Source organism: Siphateles boraxobius, unplaced genomic scaffold (genome assembly GCF_051911475.1).
Source record: "Siphateles boraxobius isolate OS27281-9 unplaced genomic scaffold, OSU_SipBor_1 77, whole genome shotgun sequence".
NCBI lineage: Eukaryota > Metazoa > Chordata > Actinopteri > Cypriniformes > Leuciscidae > Siphateles > Siphateles boraxobius.
The window spans coordinates 1,588,835-1,613,877 of NW_027509205.1; the positions used below are offsets into that span (position 1 = coordinate 1,588,835).

Sequence of the window (25,043 nt, forward strand, 5' to 3'; positions counted from 1 at the left end):
CTCTTTCATGCTTTCTGAAGAATCTCAGAGACTTTTTAAGGCTTTTTTAAGAAGCTCAGGGACTCTTTTTTTTTTTTCTTAAAAAAGCTTACAACACCCAGTATTCCCATGCGGCCTCCCATCCAAGTACTAACCAGGCCTTATTTAAAAGCTTAGACCATTAGTGAAGAAGACTAAGAAGAACTTTTGAAAAAACTCAAACTCTTTCATGATTTCTGAAGAATCTCAGAGACTTTTTAAGGCTTTTTGAAGCTCAGGCACTCTTTTTGTTTTTTTTCAAAGCTTACAGCACCTGGTATTCCCAGGCGGTCTCCCATCCAAGTACTAACCAGGCCCGACCCTGCTTAGCTTCCGAGATCAGACGAGATCGGGCGTGCCCAAGGTGGTATGGCCGTAAGCGAAAACTGCTGCCAAAATTGGGCTATTTAAAAGGTTAGACCATTAGTGAAGAAAACTAAGAACAACTTTTGAAAAAACTCAAACTCTTTCATGCTTTCTGAAGAATCTCAGAGACTTTTTAAGGCTTTTTGAAGCTCAGGCACTCTTTTTTTTTTTTTCAAAACTTACAGCACCTGGTATTCCCAGGCGGTCTCCCATCCAAGTACTAACCAGGCCCGACCCTGCTTAGCTTCCGAGATCAGACGAGATCGGGCGTGCCCAAGGTGGTATGGCCGTAAGCGAAAACTGCTGCCAAAATTGGGCTATTTAAAAGGTTAGACCATTAGTGAAGAAAACTAAGAACAACTTTTGAAAAAACTCAAACTCTTTCATGCTTTCTGAAGAATCTCAGAGACTTTTTAAGGCTTTTTTAAGAAGCTCAGGGACTCTTTTTTTTTTTCTTAAAAAAGCTTACAACACCCAGTATTCCCATGCGGCCTCCCATCCAAGTACTAACCAGGCCTTATTTAAAAGCTTAGACCATTAGTGAAGAAGACTAAGAAGAACTTTTGAAAAAACTCAAACTCTTTCATGCTTTCTGAAGAATCTCAGAGACTTTTTAAGGCTTTTTGAAGCTCAGGCACTCTTTTTTTTTTTTTTAAAAGCTTACAGCACCTGGTATTCCCAGGCGGTCTCCCATCCAAGTACTAACCAGGCCCGACCCTGCTTAGCTTCCGAGATCAGACGAGATCGGGCGTGCCTTTTTTTTATTTATTTTTTTATTATCAAAAATATCAAAATAATTTTACATTTCACAATCAAAATACATTATTACAACAATTAGCACGTTACATTAAATACATTGGTAATTGCTCAGAAGTTGATATTCATTTTATTTCCATCATCCACATTTATCAGGTCACAATCCGTTAAAAAATATTCTTCAAAAACATCCTTCTCCAAATAATTCCACATGAGGTAAGCATTTTTCCTCAGCACCTGTTTGAACAATGTACATATTTCCACACTTTTCCCTTCATAAAAAGCTAAGTTCCTCCTTGCCCATACTGCGTATCTTGCATGACTCAATATATAGTTACAAAGATTCACTTTCTTATCTTTATTACCCACAGAATCCCCAAATAAAAACAGTGTTTTCCACTCATCTTGCCCAACATTTTTCCCCCAGTTCTCCTTTAATATTTCTTTTAACTTTCCATGGAAGTCCTCAAGTTCCCTGCACTCTAAAAAGATATGCATCAGTGTCTCTGGAGCAGATTTACACACATCACAATCCCTATTTATGTTCCTATTTATCTGGTGAAGTACCACTTTCGTGTAAATTCTGTTGTGTCTTAACTTAAAGTCCAAGTTTTCACACTCAAGTCCATTGTATTTCACACACAGATTTTTCCAAATTTCTTTGACATTTAAACCAGGGAACACTTTCTGCCACACAACTTCTGATGCTGGTACTTTTATCTCTTTTTTCAACATGAACTTATACATCATATTAGTGGACACCCCTCCCAGTAATTTTTCCCCATCACCTCCTTCAAAATACAAAACTGGCAATCCCCACTCCCCAGGTTTAACAGTTTCGTTTTCAATTCTCTTTGTCCAGGCTCTGGGCAAGCTCATTTTGATGTTTTCACACATCGAGTCCACTTTTGACATTTCAATATCATCATTCCTTCCCACAACACAATCATATATAGCTCTATTAGGTAAAAACCCTCTTACGTACTCGTATGCTAGATCTTTTACTTGTCTCACTCCTGCTTTTATATACAACTTATCATAAAACATTTTCTCTTTCATTTCAGTTCTTGGATTTAAAAAAATTGGCTGATTTAAAACTTGATTTATATTCTCACATTCAAATTTTATATTTCCCAAAACGTCTGCCCATGCACTAAGCACTTCCTGGTAAAACAGCGGCACTTTGTCATACATTGGCTTTTTTAGTTCCATAAAAAGGCCTTCTTCCCCACACCCACTACATTTGTCCAACACCTCCTTCATATAACCCTTCCATCCATACTCCTCTTTCCCACATAAATACTTTTTCACCACTTTCACCCTTATTGCCTTCTTTTTAACTTCTAAATCAATCAATTCTAATCCTCCTCCTTTTTTGCTCGCGATTAATGTTTTCCTTGCTATTTTCACTCCCTGCCCTCCCCACATAAAATTATTTGTTATTTCAGTCACCTCGTTCATTACCCATTTTGGCAAATCAACAGCACCTAAAATATAGTTACATTTGGAAAGCAACAAAGAGTTCACCAGCATGACTTTCCCTCTTAACATAACTTCCCTTAATCTCCAAAATTGGAGTACTTGTTTAATTTTATTTAAAACCATGTGGCATCCCTTGCATTCTTAGCATTTTCACCAATCTGCACACCTAAAATATTAACATAACCCAATGTAGTTTTAAAAGGTATATCACACCCTCTCAAGTCTACCCCTCCTATGCTCATTATTTCAGACTTTTCTACATTTATTTTTGCTCCTGACGCTTTCCCATACATTTCTATGTGCCCCATTATCTTTTTTATACTCTCTACATCCCTAATCGTAAATGTCGTGTCATCCGCATACTGGTGTATCACACTCTCACAACTGTTTGGAATTTTAATGCCCCTTATCTTTTTATCAGCTCGTACCATTATCGCTAATGGTTCAACCGAGATTGAGTATAGCAATGCAGACATCGGACATCCTTGTCTCACTGATCTCTCGAGCGGAAAAGGGTCTGTTAAAACTCCATTTACTTTCACACAACTTTGCGCTTTACTGTATAACAGACTTATCCATCCCAGCATTTTATTCCCGAACCCAAATCTCCTCATTGTTTGTTCTAAAAAGTCGTGTTCCACTCTATCGAATGCCTTGTTTAGATCTACAGATAAAATTATTCCGCCTTCCCCATCCTCCCCCATCCTGCACACAACATCCCTTACTGTGCAAACGGTGTCGGTTATATCTCTCCCTGGGATACTATAGGCCTGATTAGGAGCTATTATGGTCCCTATTACTTTCTTTAGTCTATTTGCTAAAATCTTTGTTAAAATTTTATACTCTGTGTTTAAAAGACTTAGAGGCCTATAATTTTCTAATTTGAGTGGACTCCCTTTATTTTTATACAGAATCGTTATCATCCCTGTACACATAGATTTTGGCACTTCTTTTTTGTCCTCCATCTCCGTATACATTCTCACCAATATCGGTGCCAAGATTTTCATAAAAGTTTGATAAAATTCATGTGTTAAACCATCCGCTCCCGGGCTTTTATTTGGCTTTGTCTGTCTGATTGCCTCTTCTACCTCTTCTAGAGTTATGTCTCCCTCACACAACTCCCTATCCCCATCCTTGAGACTTACATTTACATGATCTAATACCTTATCTATATCCTCTTGTTTTACATTCCCTTTCTTAAATAAATTACTATAAAACTCTTCTACCCTTTCTATTATTTCTACATAATCCGTAACTTTTCCCCCCTCTCCATTTTCCAACTCCGTAATGAACTTCCTCCCCTGTTTTCTCTTCTCTAAATTCATAAAATATTTTGTACATCTCTCTCCTTCTAAAACATATTGTGCCCTACTTCTTATTTTTGCACCATCACATTTTTCTTTTTCACACACCTCAATTTCTGCTTTTATCTGACAATAATGTTCCTTTGTATATTCAGGATTATTTTCAATTTTCCCGGCTTCTTCCTCCAATAACCTATACATATTGTCTAGTTTACATTTTCTCCTGTGATTCCTCTGTTTAGAGTACTTAATACTTACTCTTTTTATTTTCTTTTTTAATATACCCCACCATTTACATATATTTTCTTCGTATAAGCAGTTTTCCATTTCATCTTTAATACATTTCTCTATTCTTCTTCTGTACGCATCTTCCCTTAATAAGGCAGAATTTAGACACCACGTACCCCCACCTTTTATTTTTGAGTTTACCCCTAATTTCACTGTCATTACTGCATGGTCACTTATACCTGTAAAATTATAACATACACTCTTTATATTTTGTAAAATGTCCCTTTTAACCAGACATAGATCTATTCTACTTTGCTTTAGCTCACCCATCACCATTTGCCTCCTTGAAAATTCTCTCTTAAAAGGGTTTTCCTCCCTCCAGGCATCTACCATATCTTTACTCTGCATTAAACCTTTTAAACATTTCCTAGAAGTATCTTCTTTAAACACCATATTTTTAGCCATGTCTAATCTAGTACATTTCAAATTAAAATCACCCACCATTATACAATTCCCAATACATAAAGGCTTCAACATCATAAAAAGCTCTTTTCTTTCCATTTCCACATTTGGAGCATACACGTTAACTAGTCTATATTTATCATTTTGAAGTGTTAAATCAATCCCTAATACCCTCCCCTCACCATCATTTTGTATTTGTTTTATATTGCACATCCACCCTTCTCTAATCAACACCGCTACTCCACGGGCGTTTTGCGTGCCATGATTAACATATATTTCTTTGTCCCAAACCCTCTTTATATCGCCCATTATATCATCTGTCCAGTGCGTCTCTTGCAGACATACTACTTGTGCATTCAATACACTCATCACTTGTTTAAACTTGTCCATATCCCTCAAACCATTACAGTTCAAGCATGCAATGCTTGATACTTCATTCATTATGAAAATAATAGAAAATAATAACATAAACATAAATATGTCTCTTGATTAGATTAACGTCTTACTTTTTGGCGTTGCCTTCTCCACCTTCCCCTTTTTTCCTCTTAAGCACATTTGAGACCGTTTCTTTTGTCCCTGTTGTGTCCATTATGTCCACCAAGATAGCCTCCTGTACAATCATCTCTTCTTCCCCTTCTCCTTCTCCTGTTCCTCCTTGTACTCCCACCGACACTCCTTCTTTTCTCAGTCCTCTTTCACGTTGGCTTTTGCTCTCATCCTTCTTGTCTCTCCCACCACCGCTGGTTGACATTTCGTTATCCATCCCAGCTCTTGCGTTATTCTGCTCTCCGCTGCTTTTCCCAGATCCACCTGCTTCCAGAATGCCTTCCAGCTCGCTCCACTCCTCACCTCCATCCTCACCACTTGATATTTGGGTCTCTCCCACTTCACCATACAGGTCAATAGAGTCTCCAGCCTCCTCTCCGTTGTCATCTTCTTCACTGTTACACACACACAGGTTGTTCTTCTTCCAGCACACAGTGCAGTTCCCTTCGTTACACTCCCGTGCATAGTGCCCTTGTCCACCGCACTTGTAGCACTTGAAATTCGGACACTCTTTGACAATGTGTCCTGGCTGTATGCACAGGCGACACACCTTCACTTGCCGGTCGTGCAATACTCGAAAGTGCTCTGTTCCACCCACTGTTTCAAATTTTGTCGAGTACGGAAGCGATTTTACCTTCTCCGTAAACTTGACTTTCAAGAACCTCGTCCCATCAGCAATTCCAGTCCCTGGCCACATCCTCCTTTTAACTGTAGACGCCGGTGTAACTCCCCAGTCTATTAACTTCTTTATTATCTCCTCGTCCGTGATGTACGTGGGTAGGTTCAAAAAAGAAACCACAGTCTCACAGTTATTTATCTCCTTTGCCAGTATGCTCCCACTTCGGATTTTTATTCCATCAAGCAACTTCTTCTTTCCTTTCTCCTCCTTCATGGTCAATTCGTACTCCTTGGGATTTTTGTATCTGCAACCAATGACTTCACCACACTGTTCTTTTACTTTCCGCAATAATTCCATCATCGTAATTCTTTCATTTCCAACAATCTCTACCATCACTGTTAGTTTCTTCTCATAACTTCGACCTGTTTCTTTGTTTCCATCTTCCATTCTCCTTACAGGCCCCATGTCTTTCTCTTTGTTTGCCTCCATCTTGCGCATGTAACTTCACCACCAGAATCACCCCAAACAGCAGCGTGCTGTTTGGGGAGAAACCCCACACCAACTTATAAATTTCTTAAATTATATTCCAGTCCCAAATCAGAAAAAATAAATAAATAAATAAATAAATAAAAGTAAGGATTTCTCCAAACAAACTTTCTGGACTTTCCCACAATGAATCTACTGACTTCCTGTTCAGCTCGCTAGCGCTACCAAGGTGGTATGGCCGTAAGCGAAAACTGCTGCCAAAATTGGGCTATTTAAAAGGTTAGACCATTAGTGAAGAAAACTAAGAACAACTTTTGAAAAAACTCAAACTCTTTCATGCTTTCTGAAGAATCTCAGAGACTTTTTAAGGCTTTTTTAAGAAGCTCAGGGACTCTTTTTTTTTTTTCTTAAAAAAGCTTACAACACCCAGTATTCCCATGCGGCCTCCCATCCAAGTACTAACCAGGCCTTATTTAAAAGCTTAGACCATTAGTGAAGAAGACTAAGAAGAACTTCTGAAAAAAATCAAACTCTTTCATGCTTTCTGAAGAATCTCAGAGACTTTTTAAGGCTTTTTGAAGCTCAGGCACTCTTTTTGTTTTTTTTCAAAGCTTACAGCACCTGGTATTCCCAGGCGGTCTCCCATCCAAGTACTAACCAGGCCCGACCCTGCTTAGCTTCCGAGATCAGACGAGATCGGGCGTGCCCAAGGTGGTATGGCCGTAAGCGAAAACTGCTGCCAAAATTGGGCTATTTAAAAGGTTAGACCATTAGTGAAGAAAACTAAGAACAACTTTTGAAAAAACTCAAACTCTTTCATGCTTTCTGAAGAATCTCAGAGACTTTTTAAGGCTTTTTGAAGCTCAGGCACTCTTTTTTTTTTTTTCAAAGCTTACAGCACCTGGTATTCCCAGGCGGTCTCCCATCCAAGTACTAACCAGGCCCGACCCTGCTTAGCTTCCGAGATCAGACGAGATCGGGCGTGCCCAAGGTGGTATGGCCGTAAGCGAAAACTGCTGCCAAAATTGGGCTATTTAAAAGGTTAGACCATTAGTGAAGAAAACTAAGAACAACTTTTGAAAAAACTCAAACTCTTTCATGCTTTCTGAAGAATCTCAGAGACTTTTTAAGGCTTTTTGAAGCTCAGGCACTCTTTTTTTTTTTTTTTTTTTTTTAAAAGCTTACAGCACCTGGTATTCCCAGGCGGTCTCCCATCCAAGTACTAACCAGGCCCGACCCTGCTTAGCTTCCGAGATCAGACGAGATCGGGCGTGCCTTTTTTTTCTTTTTTTTTTTTTTTTTTTAATTCACAAAACCTTTTTAAAATACATCTTCTGTCAGAAAAAACAGTTTGTGTTTCTTTAAAATTTTCCTTACTTCACTATTAAAAATCTTGAAAAACAAATCCACATTATTTTCCATTTTAAAATAATTGTACAAAATATGCAAATAATCTTCAACCAATCCTTTGAAAAACAAACACAAGTCCATTACAAAATTCCTATTTTTTGCCACATTCCTTCTTTTCCAGATTGCACTTTTTGCTATGACTAACAACAAATTAATCACTTTTTTATTTCCGTTTTCCTCATTTAGTCCCAACATAAAAATCCTATTCCAACTTAAATCTTCCTCTTTACCTCTTAAATTATTCACTATCTCCTTCATGGCAATGAAAAATTGATTCAGTTTTTCACAGTATAAAAACAAGTGTAAAATACCTTCATCTTCTTTGTTGCAAACTTTACATTTCGCATCTTGTTCTCTCCCAATTTTGCATAAGCGCATTCCCGTGAAAATCACGTTATGTCTTATAAAAAAGTCCAAACATTCTAAATCAGTGTCCATAAATATCCATTTCATGTTTTTCCATATTTCCTTTTCTTCAATCTCTTTAAAATGCCTCAGCCAGAGTTGATTTGCTAATGGCTTTTTAAAAACTGAATTTCTAAAATAATGATAAAACCTTTTAACATTACATGACTTAAAATCTACAAACTTTTCTTGCAATTTTAAGAACACCTCTATTTTATTCTCGCTTTTCTCATCCCTTTGAATAACATTCAACCAATCTTCGGGTATTGCATTTTTTACTTCTTCGTATTGTTTCTTTATAGTGTTTACATTATATTCCTCTTTCGCTTCCTCCAACGCATCAACAATCACTTGCATGGGTAAAAATCCCTCCTTGAATTCATATAGAATATCTCTTATTTTTACAATTCCCACCTCCACCCATTTCTTAAAATAAATTTCCTTTTCTTGTATTACAATGTTTTTGTTTAAAAACAGTGGTTGATTTAAAATGCTATCTCTTCCATATGGTTTAAAATTCACATCTGTTAGAAAAAGTCCCCAAGCACTTAAAACTTCTTTATAAAAATCTGGTATCCCCTGTATCATCCACTTTTTTAACTTCATCCATAAAATGTTATCCCCCAAATTCAAATTCCCACATTTGTTTAAATAAAATTCCATTATAGTTTTCCAATCCCCTTTATTTTCCTCATCCAAATACTTCTTTACCACTTTAACTCTCATACTGTTCATTTTTTGTTCTAAATCTACTAAACCCATCCCTCCTTCTTCTGCCGGTCCAATCAAAGTATTATAAGCTATTCTTGGGGGTTTTTTCTCCCATAAAAATTCTAAAATACATGTTTTCAATCTTTGTCTTACCCATAAAGGCATTGAATTCACATATAAAACATACCACATCTTAGACAGCATCAACACATTTACAATTAAAATCTTTCCCTTTAAATTAAAAAATCTGTTTTTCCAGAATATTAACCTCCTCTCCATTCCTTCTACTACCTCTTCCCACATAATATCTCGTATGCTTTTTTCATTTTTCCCTAAAACCACTCCTAAAATCCTAATTTCTTGTACTTGGGTAAAGTTAAAACACCCTGTTAAAACCGGTACCTTCCCAAATCTCATGTAAACTGTTTTTTCGTCATTTATTTTTGCTCCAGAACCTTGGCAGTACCATTCAACTTTTTCCATGACATGTTTAACACTTAGTTCATTTTTAACTACTATTGTTGTATCATCTGCATATTGATATATATTTTGTATTTCTTTCCCTTCATTCATCTCTATTCCTTTTATTTTATTTTCCTTTTTGATTATCAACCCTAAAGGTTCCGCTACCAGCGAATATAATTGAGCTGATAATGGGCACCCTTGTCTTATTGACCTTGAAATAGCAAAGGGTTCTGTTAAAAATCCATTGCATTTAACTTTTGTTATTGTATCCCTATATAAAATTCTTATCCATTTAATAAAATGTTCCCCAAACCCAAATTTCTCTAAAACTGAAAATAAAAAAACATGTTCTACTCTGTCAAAGGCTTTTTCGAAGTCTAAGCTAATGACATAACCATCCTTTTTTTCTCCATTCATGTAACTTATTATATCTCTTATACTGCTTGTTGTTTCTGCTATGTCTCGTCCCTTTACTCCATATGCCTGATTTGTTTCTATTATGCTAGGTAGTACATTCTTTAATCTATTTGCTAAAACCTTTGCTAAAATCTTAAAATCCGTGTTTAACATGGTTATAGGTCTAAAATTTTTTAAAAGTGCTTTATCTCCCTTTCTTTTGTATATTAGCTTCATCAGCCCTAAACTCATCTTCTGATTTAGACCTTCCTTCTTAAAAATCTCCTCATATACATCCATTAAAATCAGACTAATTTCCTCCTTAAAAACCTTATAAAACTCATTTCCTATCCCATCTATACCTGGGCTTTTCTTTGTTTTCAAAAGATCTATTGCCTGTATTATTTCTTCCTGTCCTATTCCTTTATCCCATTCTGCTTTGTCCTTAATTTCTACTCTCGTTGATATTTGCTGTAACAGTATATTTTTCTTCTCTTCATCTAACCCCTTCGTTTTAAAAAGTTCTTCATAATAATTTTTTACTTCCTTCAAAATTCCTTTCGTTTCTTGTACTAGTTCTCCATCTTTGCCCTTTATTTCTTTTATCATTTCTGCTCTTCCTTTACTTTTTTCTAAGTTAAAGAAAAATCTTGTACATTTCTCCCCTTCAACCATGTATTTTGCTTTACTTCTCAAACTTGCTCCTTTACATTTACTCTCCTCTATTTTCTTTAGATTTTCTTCCATAACTATTACGTTTTGTATATTTACTTCTCTCTTGTTTAACTCTTCTTTTAATGTTTTCCTTATATCTTTTTCTTTAGCTTTTTTAACTCTCTGAACCAATTTGCTGTATTTTATTGAGTATTTCTTTATTTCGTATTTTACATTTTCCCACCATATTCTTTTATCTTCTAGGTACATCCCATCATTTCTTTCTTCTTCTATTAATTTTTCGATCCCTAATTTATAACTTTCACTCTTTAAAATCTCTGTATTTAAAATCCAAACTCCAGGCCCTTTATCCTCTTTTTTAAAATCCATCTTCATTAAAATCATCTTATGATCACTTAAAGAGTTTTCTTTATACAAAATATCCTCAATAAAATATTCTAAACTTCTTGTGCTTAAAACATGATCAATTCTTGTTTGACATAAGAAATTGCTAACTAGTTGTTTTCTAGAAAATTCTCTTTTTCTTTCATGTCTCTCTCTCCACACATCAATTAAGTTTTTTTCTTCCATCAGCATTTTAAGTTCTTTTCTCCCCATATCTGTTTTAAAAACCATTCCATCTGCCATATCTCTTTTATTGAAAACTGTATTAAAATCTCCCACCATCATTACGGTCTCCCAACTTTCCATTAAGTCTCTTAAAGCACTAAAATAGTTCTTCTTTTCTTTTTCTTCATTAGGTGCATGAACATTAATCAAAATAAATTCTCTATCTTCATATCTTATTTCAACGGCAATACATTTTCCTTTTCCATCATCATATATTTCTTTAACCTCAATATCCTTTTCTTTTCTTACTAAAATAGCAACTCCTCTCCCCATTCTTCCATCCCCATTATTAAAATATATTTCACCACCCCACCTCTTTTTTAAATCTTCCATAATTTCATCTTTCCAATTAGTTTCCTGTAATACAATAACATCTTCTTTACATAACTCTTTTACTCTTTCAAATTTTTCCCTATTTAGTAGACCTCTTGCATTTAAAATCACCATATTCAAAACCATAAATAAAATTACTAAGAGTTTAAAAGACATCATTTTACATATTTTCTTCTTCTGCTTCTTCTTCTTCTTCGATACATTTTAAAACCTCAAACCTGTTCATACATTTGATTGTTTCTTTTCTTATAAATCTTTTGGCATTTTCTAGATTAGGTGTTACCTTTTGCATTCTTCTTCTTGCCACTCCACCTAATTCCTTGTCCTTTCTTTTGCCCTCTTGTCCGTTTTCTTTTTCTTTTTCTCTTTCTTTTTTCAACCTTTTACTCCTTTCATATCCCCTTCTGTTCCACTGTTCCGTTGTCTTTATTGATGTGTCCATTTGTGTCCGTCTCTCGTGTTCCATCTCCTCCTCCTCTTCTTCTTCCTCCTCCTCCTCCTCCTCACCTCCAATCTCCTGTTCACTGACCCCTTCAGTTTCTTCCTCGATCTCTTCTCCTTCCACTTCTTCATTCTGCTGTTCTTCTGACTCACTTGATTCAATCTCATTAGTTTCATTCTGCATCTGCCTCGCCTCCTCTTGTTCCTGTTGTGTCTCCTCTTCTCCTCCTTCCATCCAGCATTCACACTTATTTAAAACTTTAAAACATTCCGGGCACTTGACAGCTTTGCAATCCCTCGCGAAATGGCCCTGTTCTTCGCATTTGAAACACGTAAAGTTTGGACAGTCTTTGATGATGTGCTCCGGACTCAAACACAGCCGACAGGTTTTAACCTGCCTGCTGTGAATAATCCTGAAGTACTGCGTTCCTTCCGCTGTCTCAAACCGTGCACTATAAGGTAGCGAGGCCACTTCTTTAGGAAATTTTACTTTTACGAAGCGTGTTCCATCTTCGATTTCTGTGCCCGGGTAGACTCTCCTTCTGATTTGCGAGATGGGGATTACTCCCCATCCTTCCAGCTTTTCCACAATAATGGTGTCATCTAGGTAGGCCGGCAGATGCATTATTGAAACCACAAAAACTCTGTCTTTTAGTTTCTTGACTTCACAAATCTTTCCTTTAATTTCCAATCCATTTAATAGTTCATCACATGTTTCTTCTGTAGCTAAAGTCACTTCATATTCTTTATTCTTTTTGGAGCGTACTGCCAATATTTGATCAAGTCCCACCTGTTCCGTTAAAACTTTAATAATATCCTCTGCTTTTCCATCCGGCACCTCTGCTAAATCCACCGTTATAGTTGCTTCCTTTGTATAAATCCTCTTCCTTTCTGTTCTGTCTTTGTCTTTTCTTTCTCGTAATCCTTTGTCCATGCTAGGGTCTCCAATCCGTCTTGATCCTCCTGCCATATCCATGTCTTTATCGTGTAATCCATCCATTTTGTAAATAAATAAATAAATAACCAAACAAACTCCCCAGACAGCCTAGGCTGCTGGGAAGTGTAGAAATGAAAAAAAAAGGACTCGAATAACAAACAAAAACTGTATTTAACAAAACAAAATAACAAGAGCAAAATGGTGAGCCTCCCTCACCCACTGCAGCCAATTCACTTCCTGGATCGTACCAATATCGGGCGTGCCCAAGGTGGTATGGCCGTAAGCGAAAACTGCTGCCAAAATTGGGCTATTTAAAAGGTTAGACCATTAGTGAAGAAAACTAAGAACAAATTTTGAAAAAACTCAAACTCTTTCATGCTTTCTGAAGAATCTCAGAGACTTTTTAAGGCTTTTTGAAGCTCAGGCACTCTTTTTTTTTTTTTCAAAGCTTACAGCACCTGGTATTCCCAGGCGGTCTCCCATCCAAGTACTAACCAGGCCCGACCCTGCTTAGCTTCCGAGATCAGACGAGATCGGGCGTGCCCAAGGTGGTATGGCCGTAAGCGAAAACTGCTGCCAAAATTGGGCTATTTAAAAGGTTAGACCATTAGTGAAGAAAACTAAGAACAACTTTTGAAAAAACTCAAACTCTTTCATGCTTTCTGAAGAATCTCAGAGACTTTTTAAGGCTTTTTGAAGAAGCTCAGGGACTCTTTTTTTTTTTCTTAAAAAAGCTTACAACACCCAGTATTCCCATGCGGCCTCCCATCCAAGTACTAACCAGGCCTTATTTAAAAGCTTAGACCATTAGTGAAGAAGACTAAGAAGAACTTTTGAAAAAACTCAAACTCTTTCATGCTTTCTGAAGAATCTCAGAGACTTTTTAAGGCTTTTTGAAGAAGCTCAGGGACTCTTTTTTTTTTTTCTTAAAAAAGCTTACAACACCTAGTATTCCCATGCGGCCTCCCATCCAAGTACTAACCAGGCCTTATTTAAAAGCTTAGACCATCAGTGAAGAAGACTAAGAAGAACTTTTGAAAAAACTCAAACTCTTTCATGCTCTCTGAAGAATCTCAGAGACTTTTTAAGGCTTTTTGAAGCTCAGGCACTCTTTTTTTTTTTTTTTTTTTTTTTTAAAGCTTACAGCACCTGGTATTCCCAGGCGGTCTCCCATCCAAGTACTAACCAGGCCCGACCCTGCTTAGCTTCCGAGATCAGACGAGATCGGGCGTGCCCAAGGTGGTATGGCCGTAAGCAAAAACTGCTGCCAAAATTGGGCTATTTAAAAGGTTAGACCACTAGTGAAGAAAACTAAGAACAACTTTTGAAAAAACTCAAACTCTTTCATGCTTTCTGACGAATCTCAGAGACTTTTTAAGGCTTTTTGAAGAAGCTCAGGGACTCTTTTTATTTTTTTCTTAAAAAAGCTTACAACACCTAGTATTCCCATGCGGCCTCCCATCCAAGTACTAACCAGGCCTTATTTAAAAGCTTAGACCATTAGTGAAGAAGACTAAGAAGAACTTTTGAAAAAACTCAAACTCTTTCATGCTTTCTGAAGAATCTCAGAGACTTTTTAAGGCTTTTTGAAGCTCAGGCACTCTTTTTTTTTTTCTTAAAAAAGCTTACAACACCCAGTATTCCCATGCGGCCTCCCATCCAAGTACTAACCAGGCCTTATTTAAAAGCTTAGACCATTAGTGAAGAAGACTAAGAAGAACTTTTGAAAAAACTCAAACTCTTTCATGCTTTCTGAAGAATCTCAGAGACTTTTTAAGGCTTTTTGAAGCTCAGGCACTCTTTTTGTTTTTTTTTTAAAAGCTTACAGCACCTGGTATTCCCAGGCGGTCTCCCATCCAAGTACTAACCAGGCCCGACCCTGCTTAGCTTCCGAGATCAGACGAGATCGGGCGTGCCCAAGGTAGTATGGCCGTAAGCGAAAACTGCTGCCAAAATTGGTCTATTTAAAAGGTTAGACCATTAGTGAAGAAAACTAAGAACAACTTTTGAAAAAACTCAAACTCTTTCATGCTTTCTGAAGAATCTCAGAGACTTTTTAAGGCTTTTTGAAGAAGCTCAGGGACTCTTTTTTTTCTTCTTAAAAAAGCTTACAACACCCAGTATTCCCATGCGGCCTCCCATCCAAGTACTAACCAGGCCTTATTTAAAAGCTTAGACCATTAGTGAAGAAGACTAAGAAGAACTTTTGAAAAAACTCAAACTCTTTCATGCTTTCTGAAGAATCTCAGAGACTTTTTAAGGCTTTTTGAAGCTCAGGGACTCTTTTTTATTTTATTTTAAAAAAAAAGAAGCTTACAGCACCTGGTATTCCCAGGCGGTCTCCCATCCAAGTACTAACCAGGCCCGACCCTGCTTAGCTTCCGAGATCAGACGAGATCGGGCGTGCCCAAGGTGGTATGGCCGTAAGCGAAAACTGCTGCCAAAATTGGGCTATTTAAAAGGTTAGACCATTAGTGAAGAAAACTAAGAACAACTTTTGAAAAAACTCAAACTCTTTCATGCTTTCTGAAGAATCTCAGAGACTTTTTAAGGCTTTTTGAAGAAGCTCAGGGACTCTTTTTTTTCTTCTTAAAAAAGCTTACAACACCCAGTATTCCCATGCGGCCTCCCATCCAAGTACTAACCAGGCCTTATTTAAAAGCTTAGACCATTAGTGAAGAAGACTAAGAAGAACTTTTGAAAAAACTCAAACTCTTTCATGCTTTCTGAAGAATCTCCGAGACTTTTTAAGGCTTTTTGAAGCTCAGGGACTCTTTTTTATTTTATTTAAAAAAAAAAAAAAAGCTTACAGCACCTGGTATTCCCAGGCGGTCTCCCATCCAAGTACTAACCAGGCCCGACCCTGCTTAGCTTCCGAGATCAGACGAGATCGGGCGTGCCTTTTTTTTTTTTTTTTTTAAATCAAAAAAGCTCACAGCACCTGGTATTCCCAGGCGGTCTCCCATCCAAGTACTAACCAGGCCCGACCCTGCTTAGCTTCCGAGATCAGACGAGATCGGGCGTGACTTTTTTTTTTTTTTTTTTTTTTTTTTTTTTTAATTAAAAATTCTTAAAACAATACAGAACAAAGTGCACAAATACAGACAATTCTCATTAAAAACAACTTGATCTCAGAAATATTTGTTACAGTTTTCCCCAACCAGATCTTAAATTCTTTGCCTCCTTTATATGTCTAGTTCTATTTTATATTTCTTAAATATATTTCCCACTTCATTTGTGTACATTTTAAAAAACACTTCTTCTTTTCCCTCCAATCTCCAATAGTTATAGAGTGTTAACATATAGTCTTTCACCATATTTTTATATAGAATCCACACATCTATCGCAACATCTCTAATTTTAACTATATTCCTTCTTTTCCAAATAGCCTTTCTTGCAAGCATAAATAAAAGATTTATAACCTCTTTGTTTTTACACTTCTCCTCCATTCCTAACATCAAAATTCTTTGCCAATCTCCCTCTTCTGTTTTTTCCCTTAGCTCATTTATCATATTCTTTACCATTTTTAAAAAGGCACTTAATTTTTCACACAGTAAAAACAAATGCAGCAAACCTTCATCTTGTTTTTTACACACCTTACACAATGCATTTAGCTCTTTTTTCATTAAACACAGTCTCATTTCTGAATAAATAACATTATGCCTAATAAAATAATCCAAGCTTTCCAATTCTGTGCTTATTAAAACCCCTCTCATATTTTTCCATATTTCTTTCTCACTCAAACCATTAAAATGTCTCAACCACATCTCATTTGAATTCGGCTTTTTAAAAGCCTCTTCCATAAAAACATGATAAAACATTTTCATATTCCCCAATTTTAACTCTATTCTTTTACCTTGATTTATAAAAAAACATTTCAATTCTCCCTTCTTTCTTCTCTCCCCACTCTGTATTTTATTCAGCCACTCATTAGGTATTGCATTTTTCATCTCTTCATATTGTTTCTTTACACAACTTATATCATACTCTTCCTTTGCCTCCTCTAACTCATCAATGATCACTTGCATTGGTAAAAATCCGTCCCTTATTTCATACAATATATCTCTTACTCTTGAAATTCCAACCTCCCACCATTTTTTAAAAAACATTTCCTTCCCATTATTCACAATATTTTTATTAAAAAACAATGGTTGGTTTAAAATCTCTTCTCTCTCCGCTGGCTTAAAATCCACCTTAGAGAGGAAAAAACCCCAAGCTTTTAAAACTTCCTTATAAAATTCTGGTACTCCTTTAAACATCCACTCCTTCATTTTCATCCATAAAACACTATCCCCCAATTTCACCTCCCCACATTTGTTCAAAAAATATTTCATTGTTTCTTTCCATTCCCCCTTTTCCTCTTCATCTATATATTTTTTCACCACTTTGATCCTCATACTTTTCTTCTTTAGTTCTACATCAGCTAACCCCATCCCTCCTTTATCTGTCTGTCCAATCAAAGTGTTATATGCAACTCTTGGGGGTTTTTTCTCCCAAACGAATTCTGTCACGCATCTTTTCAGTCTCATTTCCACCCATCTTGGTGTTGCACTAACAGTTAAAATATACCACATTTTAGATAACATTAATGCATTTACCACTAAAATTTTCCCTTTCAAACTTAACATCCTTCCCCTCCAAAAAATTAATCTCCTCTCCATTTCTTCCACCATCATTTCAAACATTCTTTCTCTTGCCCCCTTCTCATCTTTCCCTAAAGTCACCCCCAAAATTTTTGTTTCTTTTACTTCCTCAAAATGTACAATCCCAACCAAATTTGGTACCCTTCCAAACCTCATGTACACTGTCTTTTCTTCATTCACTCTTGCTCCTGTTCCTTTTCCATATCTCTCTACTTTTCTCATTACTTCCTTCACACTTTCTAAATCTTTTAAAAACAACGTTGTGTCATCTGCATACTGAAATATCCTTTTTTCTTCTTTGCCTTCTTCTATTCTAATACCTTTTATACATTCATCTTTTTTAATCATTAATCCTATAGGTTCTGCTACCAAAGTATACAGCTGTGCAGAAAGTGGACATCCTTGTCTAATAGACCTGGTTATTCTAAAAGGTTCAGTTAAAAACCCATTACACTTTACTCTTGTCATTACATTTTTATATAAAATCTTTATCCAATCATTAAAATTTTTCCCAAACCCAAAATGTTCTAAAATTGAAAATAAAAACCCATGTTCTACCCTATCAAAAGCCTTTTCAAAATCTAAATTAACAACATATCCATCCTCCTGCGTTTCATTTAAATAACTTATTATGTCTCTTATACCACCTGTAATATCTGCAATATCTCTCCCTCTCACCCCATACGCTTGGTTAGTCATTATAACTGTTGGTAAAACATTTTTAAGTCTGTTTGCAAGAACCTTAGCTAGTATTTTCAAATCTGTATTTAACATTGTTATTGGCCTAAAATTATTTAAAATATTTTTACTTCCTTTCCTTTTATAAATCAATTTCATCAATCCCATACTCATCCTCTGGTCAATTTCCCCTTTCTTAAAAATCTCCTGATATACTTCTTGTAAAATTTCACTTATTCTCTCTTTAAAAACTTTATAGAATTCATTTACTATCCCATCCGTGCCTGGGCTTTTCCTTCCTTTTAAACTATTTATAGCTTGTATAATTTCCTCTTTGCTAATTTCTTTTTCACATTCTTCCTTATCCTCTTTACTTACTTTAGCCGTAACACACTCTAGTAATAGGTTTTTCTCTTTTTCATCTATTCCTTTTGTTCCAAAAAGTTCTCCATAATACTCTTTTACTTCTTTTAAAATCCCTTTTATGTCCTTCACTATTTCTCCTTTTTTATTTTGTAATTCTTTTATCATTTCCGCTTTTCTTCTGTTTTTTTCTAAACCAAAGAAAAATTTTGTACATTTCTCTCCTTCAATTGTATATTTTGCCTTACTTCTTAATATTGCTCCTTTACACTTTTCTTCCTCAAATTTCCTTAGCTCTTCTTCCCACCGTATTATCTGTTCTATCTGTACTTTACTTTTATTTGTCTCGTCTCTTAGCTTTGCCCTTATTTTTACCTCTTTTGCTTTTTTGACCCTCTGTACCAGTTTACTGTAATTCATAGAATATTTCTTTATTTCATATTTTACATTTTGCCACCACAATCTTTTATCTTCAAAGTACATTCCATCCTCTTTCTCTTTTTCTAATATTCCTTCAATTCCTATTCTGTAACTTTCATTTGCCAGTATTCCTGAATTTAAAATCCACACACCAGGCCCTTTTTTTTCTCTACTAAAATCAATTTTCCATAAAAGCATCTTATGATCACTCAAGCTGGTATCCTTATAACAAATTTCCTCCAGAAAACATTCCATTTCCCTTACACTCAAAATAAAATCTATTCTTGTCTGACACATGAAATTCCCTACTAATTGTCTTCTGGAAAAGTCTCTTTTTCTTTCATTTTCATCTCTCCAGACATCAATCAAATTTCTCTCCTCCATCATCTCTTTTAACACTTTCCTTCCCACATCTGTTTTAAAAACCATCCCATCCGCCATGTCAATTTTACTAAAAACTGTATTAAAATCCCCAACTAAAATTAAATTATTCCATTTCTTTGTTAAAATCCTAATTCCCTCAAAAAATTCCCTTTTTTCTCCCTCATGCGTAGGTGCATGCAAGTTAATTATCACAAATTCATTATCACCTTGTGTAATTTTAATCCCATTACATTTGCCTTTTTTGTCATTATATACTTCACATGAATTAATTTCAACATTTTCTCTTATTAAAATTGCTACCCCTCTTCCCAACCTTCCATCACCATTATTATAAAATATTTGCCCTTTCCATCTATTTTTCACATCCTCTATCATTTCTTCTTTCCAGTTTGTTTCTTGTAAAATTATCACATCTTGTTTTTTACATAGTTCATTTAACATTTCAAATTTCCTTTTACCGATTAAACCTCTTGCATTCCAACATACCAAATTTAAAACCATACTGTACAAAAATAAATAATTAAAAACGTTCATTCTTGATTATCTTCTCCGTCTTCCCTTCTCAACCCCTCAACCGTATTATCTAATTGTTTAGGTCTTTTTCTTTTTGCCAGTTCTAAATTAGGTGTTACCTTCTGTTGTTTTCTTCGTGGCATTATTCCCAGTTCTCTGTCATTTTGTGCCTCCGTTTGGTTCTTCTTTCCTTCATCTCGTGCCAGTTTTACTTCATTCAGTTCTTCTCCCCTTGATATTGTTTCTTCTGTTGATTCATCTTCCTCCATTCTTTCCTCTTGATCTCCTACTTCCTGTTGCTCCTCATTTTCTTGTTCTTTACTAGTCCCTTGTTTCTCTCCTCCTGTTGTCTCATATTGTTCTTCCTTTTTGTTTGTTTCTTGAGTTTCTGTAGTATCGTTATGCATCTGCCCGTTCACTTGTTGCTCCTCCTCTTCCTCGTTGTTCTGCATCCAGCATTCACATTTGTTTAGTGTTTTAAAACAGTCTGGGCACTTCACTGCATTGCATTCCCGTGCAAAGTGGCCATGCTCCTCACATTTGCGACACTTGAAATCTGGACAGTCTTTCAGGATATACTCCGGGCTCATACACAACCGGCAGGTTTTAACCTGCTTATTGTGTATCACCCGAAAATGCTGAGTTCCCTCTGCTGTCTCAAACCGCGTACTGTATGGAAGTGACGCAACCTCTCTTGGGAATTTTGCCTTAATGAACCTTGTGCCATCTTCAATGCCCGTGCCTGGATAGTATCTCCTCTTTACAGTTGAGACGGGGATAACTCCCCACCCCTCCAGTTTTGTTATGATTTCCTCGTCCTCCAGATAAACGGGTAGATGCATAAACGATACTACATACTCCCTGTCTTCCAACTTCTTCACTTCACACATTTGTCCATTAATCTCCAGTCCGTTTAACAGTTCATCACATAAATCCTCATTTTCCATTGTTACCTCATATTGTTTCTGTTGTTTTGGGCGCACTGCCAAAATTCCTTCCACACCGATTTTCTTTGTTATTGCTTTGATGATATTCTCTCCATTGGCATCTCTTGTTTCACTCACATCAATAGTTATTGTTGCCTCCTTCTTGTATAGTCTTTTGGTGTTGCTTATGATCTTTTCTCGTTGTCTTAATTCAGTCCTTTGTTCTTTTGCCATTTCAGTTTCTGCCGCCATTTCCGTGTTGATGCCGAGTAGTCTGTCCGTATCACTCATTCTAACGAAAAAAACAAAACAAAAACCACTCCCCAGGCAGCACGCAGCTGCTGGTTTGTGGTTTAAAACAAAAAAACAAAACTATACTACAAAAAAACTAACACAAACTTTTAAACAAAAAAACCATAAAACAAACAAAAAATCAGAGAACCTCTTGGTTTTGCAGACACACCACTTCCTGGTTGCTCAACAGTGCCCCAAGGTGGTATGGCCGTAAGCGAAAACTGCTGCCAAAATTGGGCTATTTAAAAGGTTAGACCATTAGTGAAGAAAACTAAGAACAGCTTTTGAAAAAACTCAAACTCTTTCATGCTTTCTGAAGAATCTCAGAGACTTTTTAAGGCTTTTTGAAGAAGCTCAGGGACTCTTTTTTTTTTTTCTTAAAAAAGCTTACAACACCCAGTATTCCCATGCGGCCTCCCATCCAAGTACTAACCAGGCCTTATTTAAAAGCTTAGACCATTAGTGAAGAAGACTAAGAAGAACTTTTGAAAAAACTCAAACTCTTTCATGCTTTCTGAAGAATCTCAGAGACTTTTTAAGGCTTTTTGAAGCTCAGGCACTCTTTTTTTTTATTTTTATTTTTAAAAGCTTACAGCACCTGGTATTCCCAGGCGGTCTCCCATCCAAGTACTAACCAGGCCCGACCCTGCTTAGCTTCCGAGATCAGACGAGATCGGGCGTGCCCAAGGTGGTATGGCCGTAAGCGAAAACTGCTGCCAAAATTGGGCTATTTAAAAGGTTAGACCATTAGTGAAGAAAACTAAGAACAACTTTTGAAAAAACTCAAACTCTTTCATGCTTTCTGAAGAATCTCAGAGACTTTTTAAGGCTTTTTGAAGAAGCTCAGGGACTCTTTTTTTTTTTCTTAAAAAAACTTACAACACCCAGTATTCCCATGCGGCCTCCCATCCAAGTACTAACCAGGCCTTATTTAAAAGCTTAGACCATTAGTGAAGAAGACTAAGAAGAACTTTTGAAAAAACTCAAACTCTTTCATGCTTTCTGAAGAATCTCAGAGACTTTTTAAGGCTTTTTGAAACTCAGGCACTCTTTTTTTTTTTTTTTTTTTTAAAGCTTACAGCACCTGGTATTCCCAGGCGGTCTCCCATCCAAGTACTAACCAGGCCCGACCCTGCTTAGCTTCCGAGATCAGACGAGATCGGGCGTGCCCAAGGTGGTATGGCCGTAAGCAAAAACTGCTGCCAAAATTGGGCTATTTAAAAGGTTAGACCACTAGTGAAGAAAACTAAGAACAACTTTTGAAAAAACTCAAACTCTTTCATGCTTTCTGACGAATCTCAGAGACTTTTTAAGGCTTTTTGAAGAAGCTCAGGGACTCTTTTTATTTTTTTCTTAAAAAAGCTTACAACACCTAGTATTCCCATGCGGCCTCCCATCCAAGTACTAACCAGGCCTTATTTAAAAGCTTAGACCATTAGTGAAGAAGACTAAGAAGAACTTTTGAAAAAACTCAAACTCTTTCATGCTTTCTGAAGAATCTCAGAGACTTTTTAAGGCTTTTTGAAGCTCAGGCACTCTTTTTTTTTTTCTTAAAAAAGCTTACAACACCCAGTATTCCCATGCGGCCTCCCATCCAAGTACTAACCAGGCCTTATTTAAAAGCTTAGACCATTAGTGAAGAAGACTAAGAAGAACTTTTGAAAAAACTCAAACTCTTTCATGCTTTCTGAAGAATCTCAGAGACTTTTTAAGGCTTTTTGAAGCTCAGGCACTCTTTTTGTTTTTTTTTTAAAAGCTTACAGCACCTGGTATTCCCAGGCGGTCTCCCATCCAAGTACTAACCAGGCCCGACCCTGCTTAGCTTCCGAGATCAGACGAGATCGGGCGTGCCCAAGGTAGTATGGCCGTAAGCGAAAACTGCTGCCAAAATTGGTCTATTTAAAAGGTTAGACCATTAGTGAAGAAAACTAAGAACAACTTTTGAAAAAACTCAAACTCTTTCATGCTTTCTGAAGAATCTCAGAGACTTTTTAAGGCTTTTTGAAGAAGCTCAGGGACTCTTTTTTTTCTTCTTAAAAAAGCTTACAACACCCAGTATTCCCATGCGGCCTCCCATCCAAGTACTAACCAGGCCTTATTTAAAAGCTTAGACCATTAGTGAAGAAGACTAAGAAGAACTTTTGAAAAAACTCAAACTCTTTCATGCTTTCTGAAGAATCTCAGAGACTTTTTAAGGCTTTTTGAAGCTCAGGGACTCTTTTTTATTTTATTTTAAAAAAAAAGAAGCTTACAGCACCTGGTATTCCCAGGCGGTCTCCCATCCAAGTACTAACCAGGCCCGACCCTGCTTAGCTTCCGAGATCAGACGAGATCGGGCGTGCCCAAGGTGGTATGGCCGTAAGCGAAAACTGCTGCCAAAATTGGGCTATTTAAAAGGTTAGACCATTAGTGAAGAAAACTAAGAACAACTTTTGAAAAAACTCAAACTCTTTCATGCTTTCTGAAGAATCTCAGAGACTTTTTAAGGCTTTTTGAAGAAGCTCAGGGACTCTTTTTTTTCTTCTTAAAAAAGCTTACAACACCCAGTATTCCCATGCGGCCTCCCATCCAAGTACTAACCAGGCCTTATTTAAAAGCTTAGACCATTAGTGAAGAAGACTAAGAAGAACTTTTGAAAAAACTCAAACTCTTTCATGCTTTCTGAAGAATCTCCGAGACTTTTTAAGGCTTTTTGAAGCTCAGGGACTCTTTTTTATTTTATTTAAAAAAAAAAAAAAGCTTACAGCACCTGGTATTCCCAGGCGGTCTCCCATCCAAGTACTAACCAGGCCCGACCCTGCTTAGCTTCCGAGATCAGACGAGATCGGGCGTGCCTTTTTTTTTTTTTTTTTTAAATCAAAAAAGCTCACAGCACCTGGTATTCCCAGGCGGTCTCCCATCCAAGTACTAACCAGGCCCGACCCTGCTTAGCTTCCGAGATCAGACGAGATCGGGCGTGACTTTTTTTTTTTTTTTTTTTTTTTTTTTTTTTAATTAAAAATTCTTAAAACAATACAGAACAAAGTGCACAAATACAGACAATTCTCATTAAAAACAACTTGATCTCAGAAATATTTGTTACAGTTTTCCCCAACCAGATCTTAAATTCTTTGCCTCCTTTATATGTCTAGTTCTATTTTATATTTCTTAAATATATTTCCCACTTCATTTGTGTACATTTTAAAAAACACTTCTTCTTTTCCCTCCAATCTCCAATAGTTATAGAGTGTTAACATATAGTCTTTCACCATATTTTTATATAGAATCCACACATCTATCGCAACATCTCTAATTTTAACTATATTCCTTCTTTTCCAAATAGCCTTTCTTGCAAGCATAAATAAAAGATTTATAACCTCTTTGTTTTTACACTTCTCCTCCATTCCTAACATCAAAATTCTTTGCCAATCTCCCTCTTCTGTTTTTTCCCTTAGCTCATTTATCATATTCTTTACCATTTTTAAAAAGGCACTTAATTTTTCACACAGTAAAAACAAATGCAGCAAACCTTCATCTTGTTTTTTACACACCTTACACAATGCATTTAGCTCTTTTTTCATTAAACACAGTCTCATTTCTGAATAAATAACATTATGCCTAATAAAATAATCCAAGCTTTCCAATTCTGTGCTTATTAAAACCCCTCTCATATTTTTCCATATTTCTTTCTCACTCAAACCATTAAAATGTCTCAACCACATCTCATTTGAATTCGGCTTTTTAAAAGCCTCTTCCATAAAAACATGATAAAACATTTTCATATTCCCCAATTTTAACTCTATTCTTTTACCTTGATTTATAAAAAAACATTTCAATTCTCCCTTCTTTCTTCTCTCCCCACTCTGTATTTTATTCAGCCACTCATTAGGTATTGCATTTTTCATCTCTTCATATTGTTTCTTTACACAACTTATATCATACTCTTCCTTTGCCTCCTCTAACTCATCAATGATCACTTGCATTGGTAAAAATCCGTCCCTTATTTCATACAATATATCTCTTACTCTTGAAATTCCAACCTCCCACCATTTTTTAAAAAACATTTCCTTCCCATTATTCACAATATTTTTATTAAAAAACAATGGTTGGTTTAAAATCTCTTCTCTCTCCGCTGGCTTAAAATCCACCTTAGAGAGGAAAAAACCCCAAGCTTTTAAAACTTCCTTATAAAAT

General features: G+C 36.2%; 12 non-coding genes across 12 annotated transcripts; all 12 read right to left on the reverse strand.

Annotated features, from left to right (window-relative positions):
* Nucleotides 1–280: 280 nt before the first annotated feature.
* Nucleotides 281–399, reverse strand: LOC143726169 (5S ribosomal RNA). The gene has a single exon (XR_013198424.1). It is a non-coding gene; the product is annotated as a 5S ribosomal RNA (ribosomal RNA).
* Nucleotides 400–560: 161 nt separating this feature from the next.
* On the reverse strand, nucleotides 561–679 carry LOC143726231 (5S ribosomal RNA). The gene has a single exon (XR_013198484.1). It is a non-coding gene; the product is annotated as a 5S ribosomal RNA (ribosomal RNA).
* Nucleotides 680–6,876: 6,197 nt separating this feature from the next.
* LOC143726170 (5S ribosomal RNA) lies at nucleotides 6,877–6,995 on the reverse strand. Its single transcript, XR_013198425.1, has one exon. It is a non-coding gene; the product is annotated as a 5S ribosomal RNA (ribosomal RNA).
* Nucleotides 6,996–7,156: 161 nt separating this feature from the next.
* Nucleotides 7,157–7,275, reverse strand: LOC143726171 (5S ribosomal RNA). Its single transcript, XR_013198426.1, has one exon. It is a non-coding gene; the product is annotated as a 5S ribosomal RNA (ribosomal RNA).
* A 5,820-nt stretch (nucleotides 7,276–13,095) lies between these two features.
* On the reverse strand, nucleotides 13,096–13,214 carry LOC143726172 (5S ribosomal RNA). The gene has a single exon (XR_013198427.1). It is a non-coding gene; the product is annotated as a 5S ribosomal RNA (ribosomal RNA).
* A 572-nt stretch (nucleotides 13,215–13,786) lies between these two features.
* On the reverse strand, nucleotides 13,787–13,905 carry LOC143726173 (5S ribosomal RNA). The gene has a single exon (XR_013198428.1). It is a non-coding gene; the product is annotated as a 5S ribosomal RNA (ribosomal RNA).
* A 563-nt stretch (nucleotides 13,906–14,468) lies between these two features.
* Nucleotides 14,469–14,587, reverse strand: LOC143726279 (5S ribosomal RNA). Its single transcript, XR_013198531.1, has one exon. It is a non-coding gene; the product is annotated as a 5S ribosomal RNA (ribosomal RNA).
* A 372-nt stretch (nucleotides 14,588–14,959) lies between these two features.
* On the reverse strand, nucleotides 14,960–15,078 carry LOC143726174 (5S ribosomal RNA). Its single transcript, XR_013198429.1, has one exon. It is a non-coding gene; the product is annotated as a 5S ribosomal RNA (ribosomal RNA).
* Nucleotides 15,079–21,456: 6,378 nt separating this feature from the next.
* LOC143726176 (5S ribosomal RNA) lies at nucleotides 21,457–21,575 on the reverse strand. Its single transcript, XR_013198431.1, has one exon. It is a non-coding gene; the product is annotated as a 5S ribosomal RNA (ribosomal RNA).
* A 367-nt stretch (nucleotides 21,576–21,942) lies between these two features.
* On the reverse strand, nucleotides 21,943–22,061 carry LOC143726177 (5S ribosomal RNA). Its single transcript, XR_013198432.1, has one exon. It is a non-coding gene; the product is annotated as a 5S ribosomal RNA (ribosomal RNA).
* A 563-nt stretch (nucleotides 22,062–22,624) lies between these two features.
* LOC143726280 (5S ribosomal RNA) lies at nucleotides 22,625–22,743 on the reverse strand. The gene has a single exon (XR_013198532.1). It is a non-coding gene; the product is annotated as a 5S ribosomal RNA (ribosomal RNA).
* Nucleotides 22,744–23,115: 372 nt separating this feature from the next.
* LOC143726178 (5S ribosomal RNA) lies at nucleotides 23,116–23,234 on the reverse strand. The gene has a single exon (XR_013198433.1). It is a non-coding gene; the product is annotated as a 5S ribosomal RNA (ribosomal RNA).
* Nucleotides 23,235–25,043: the final 1,809 nt, after the last annotated feature.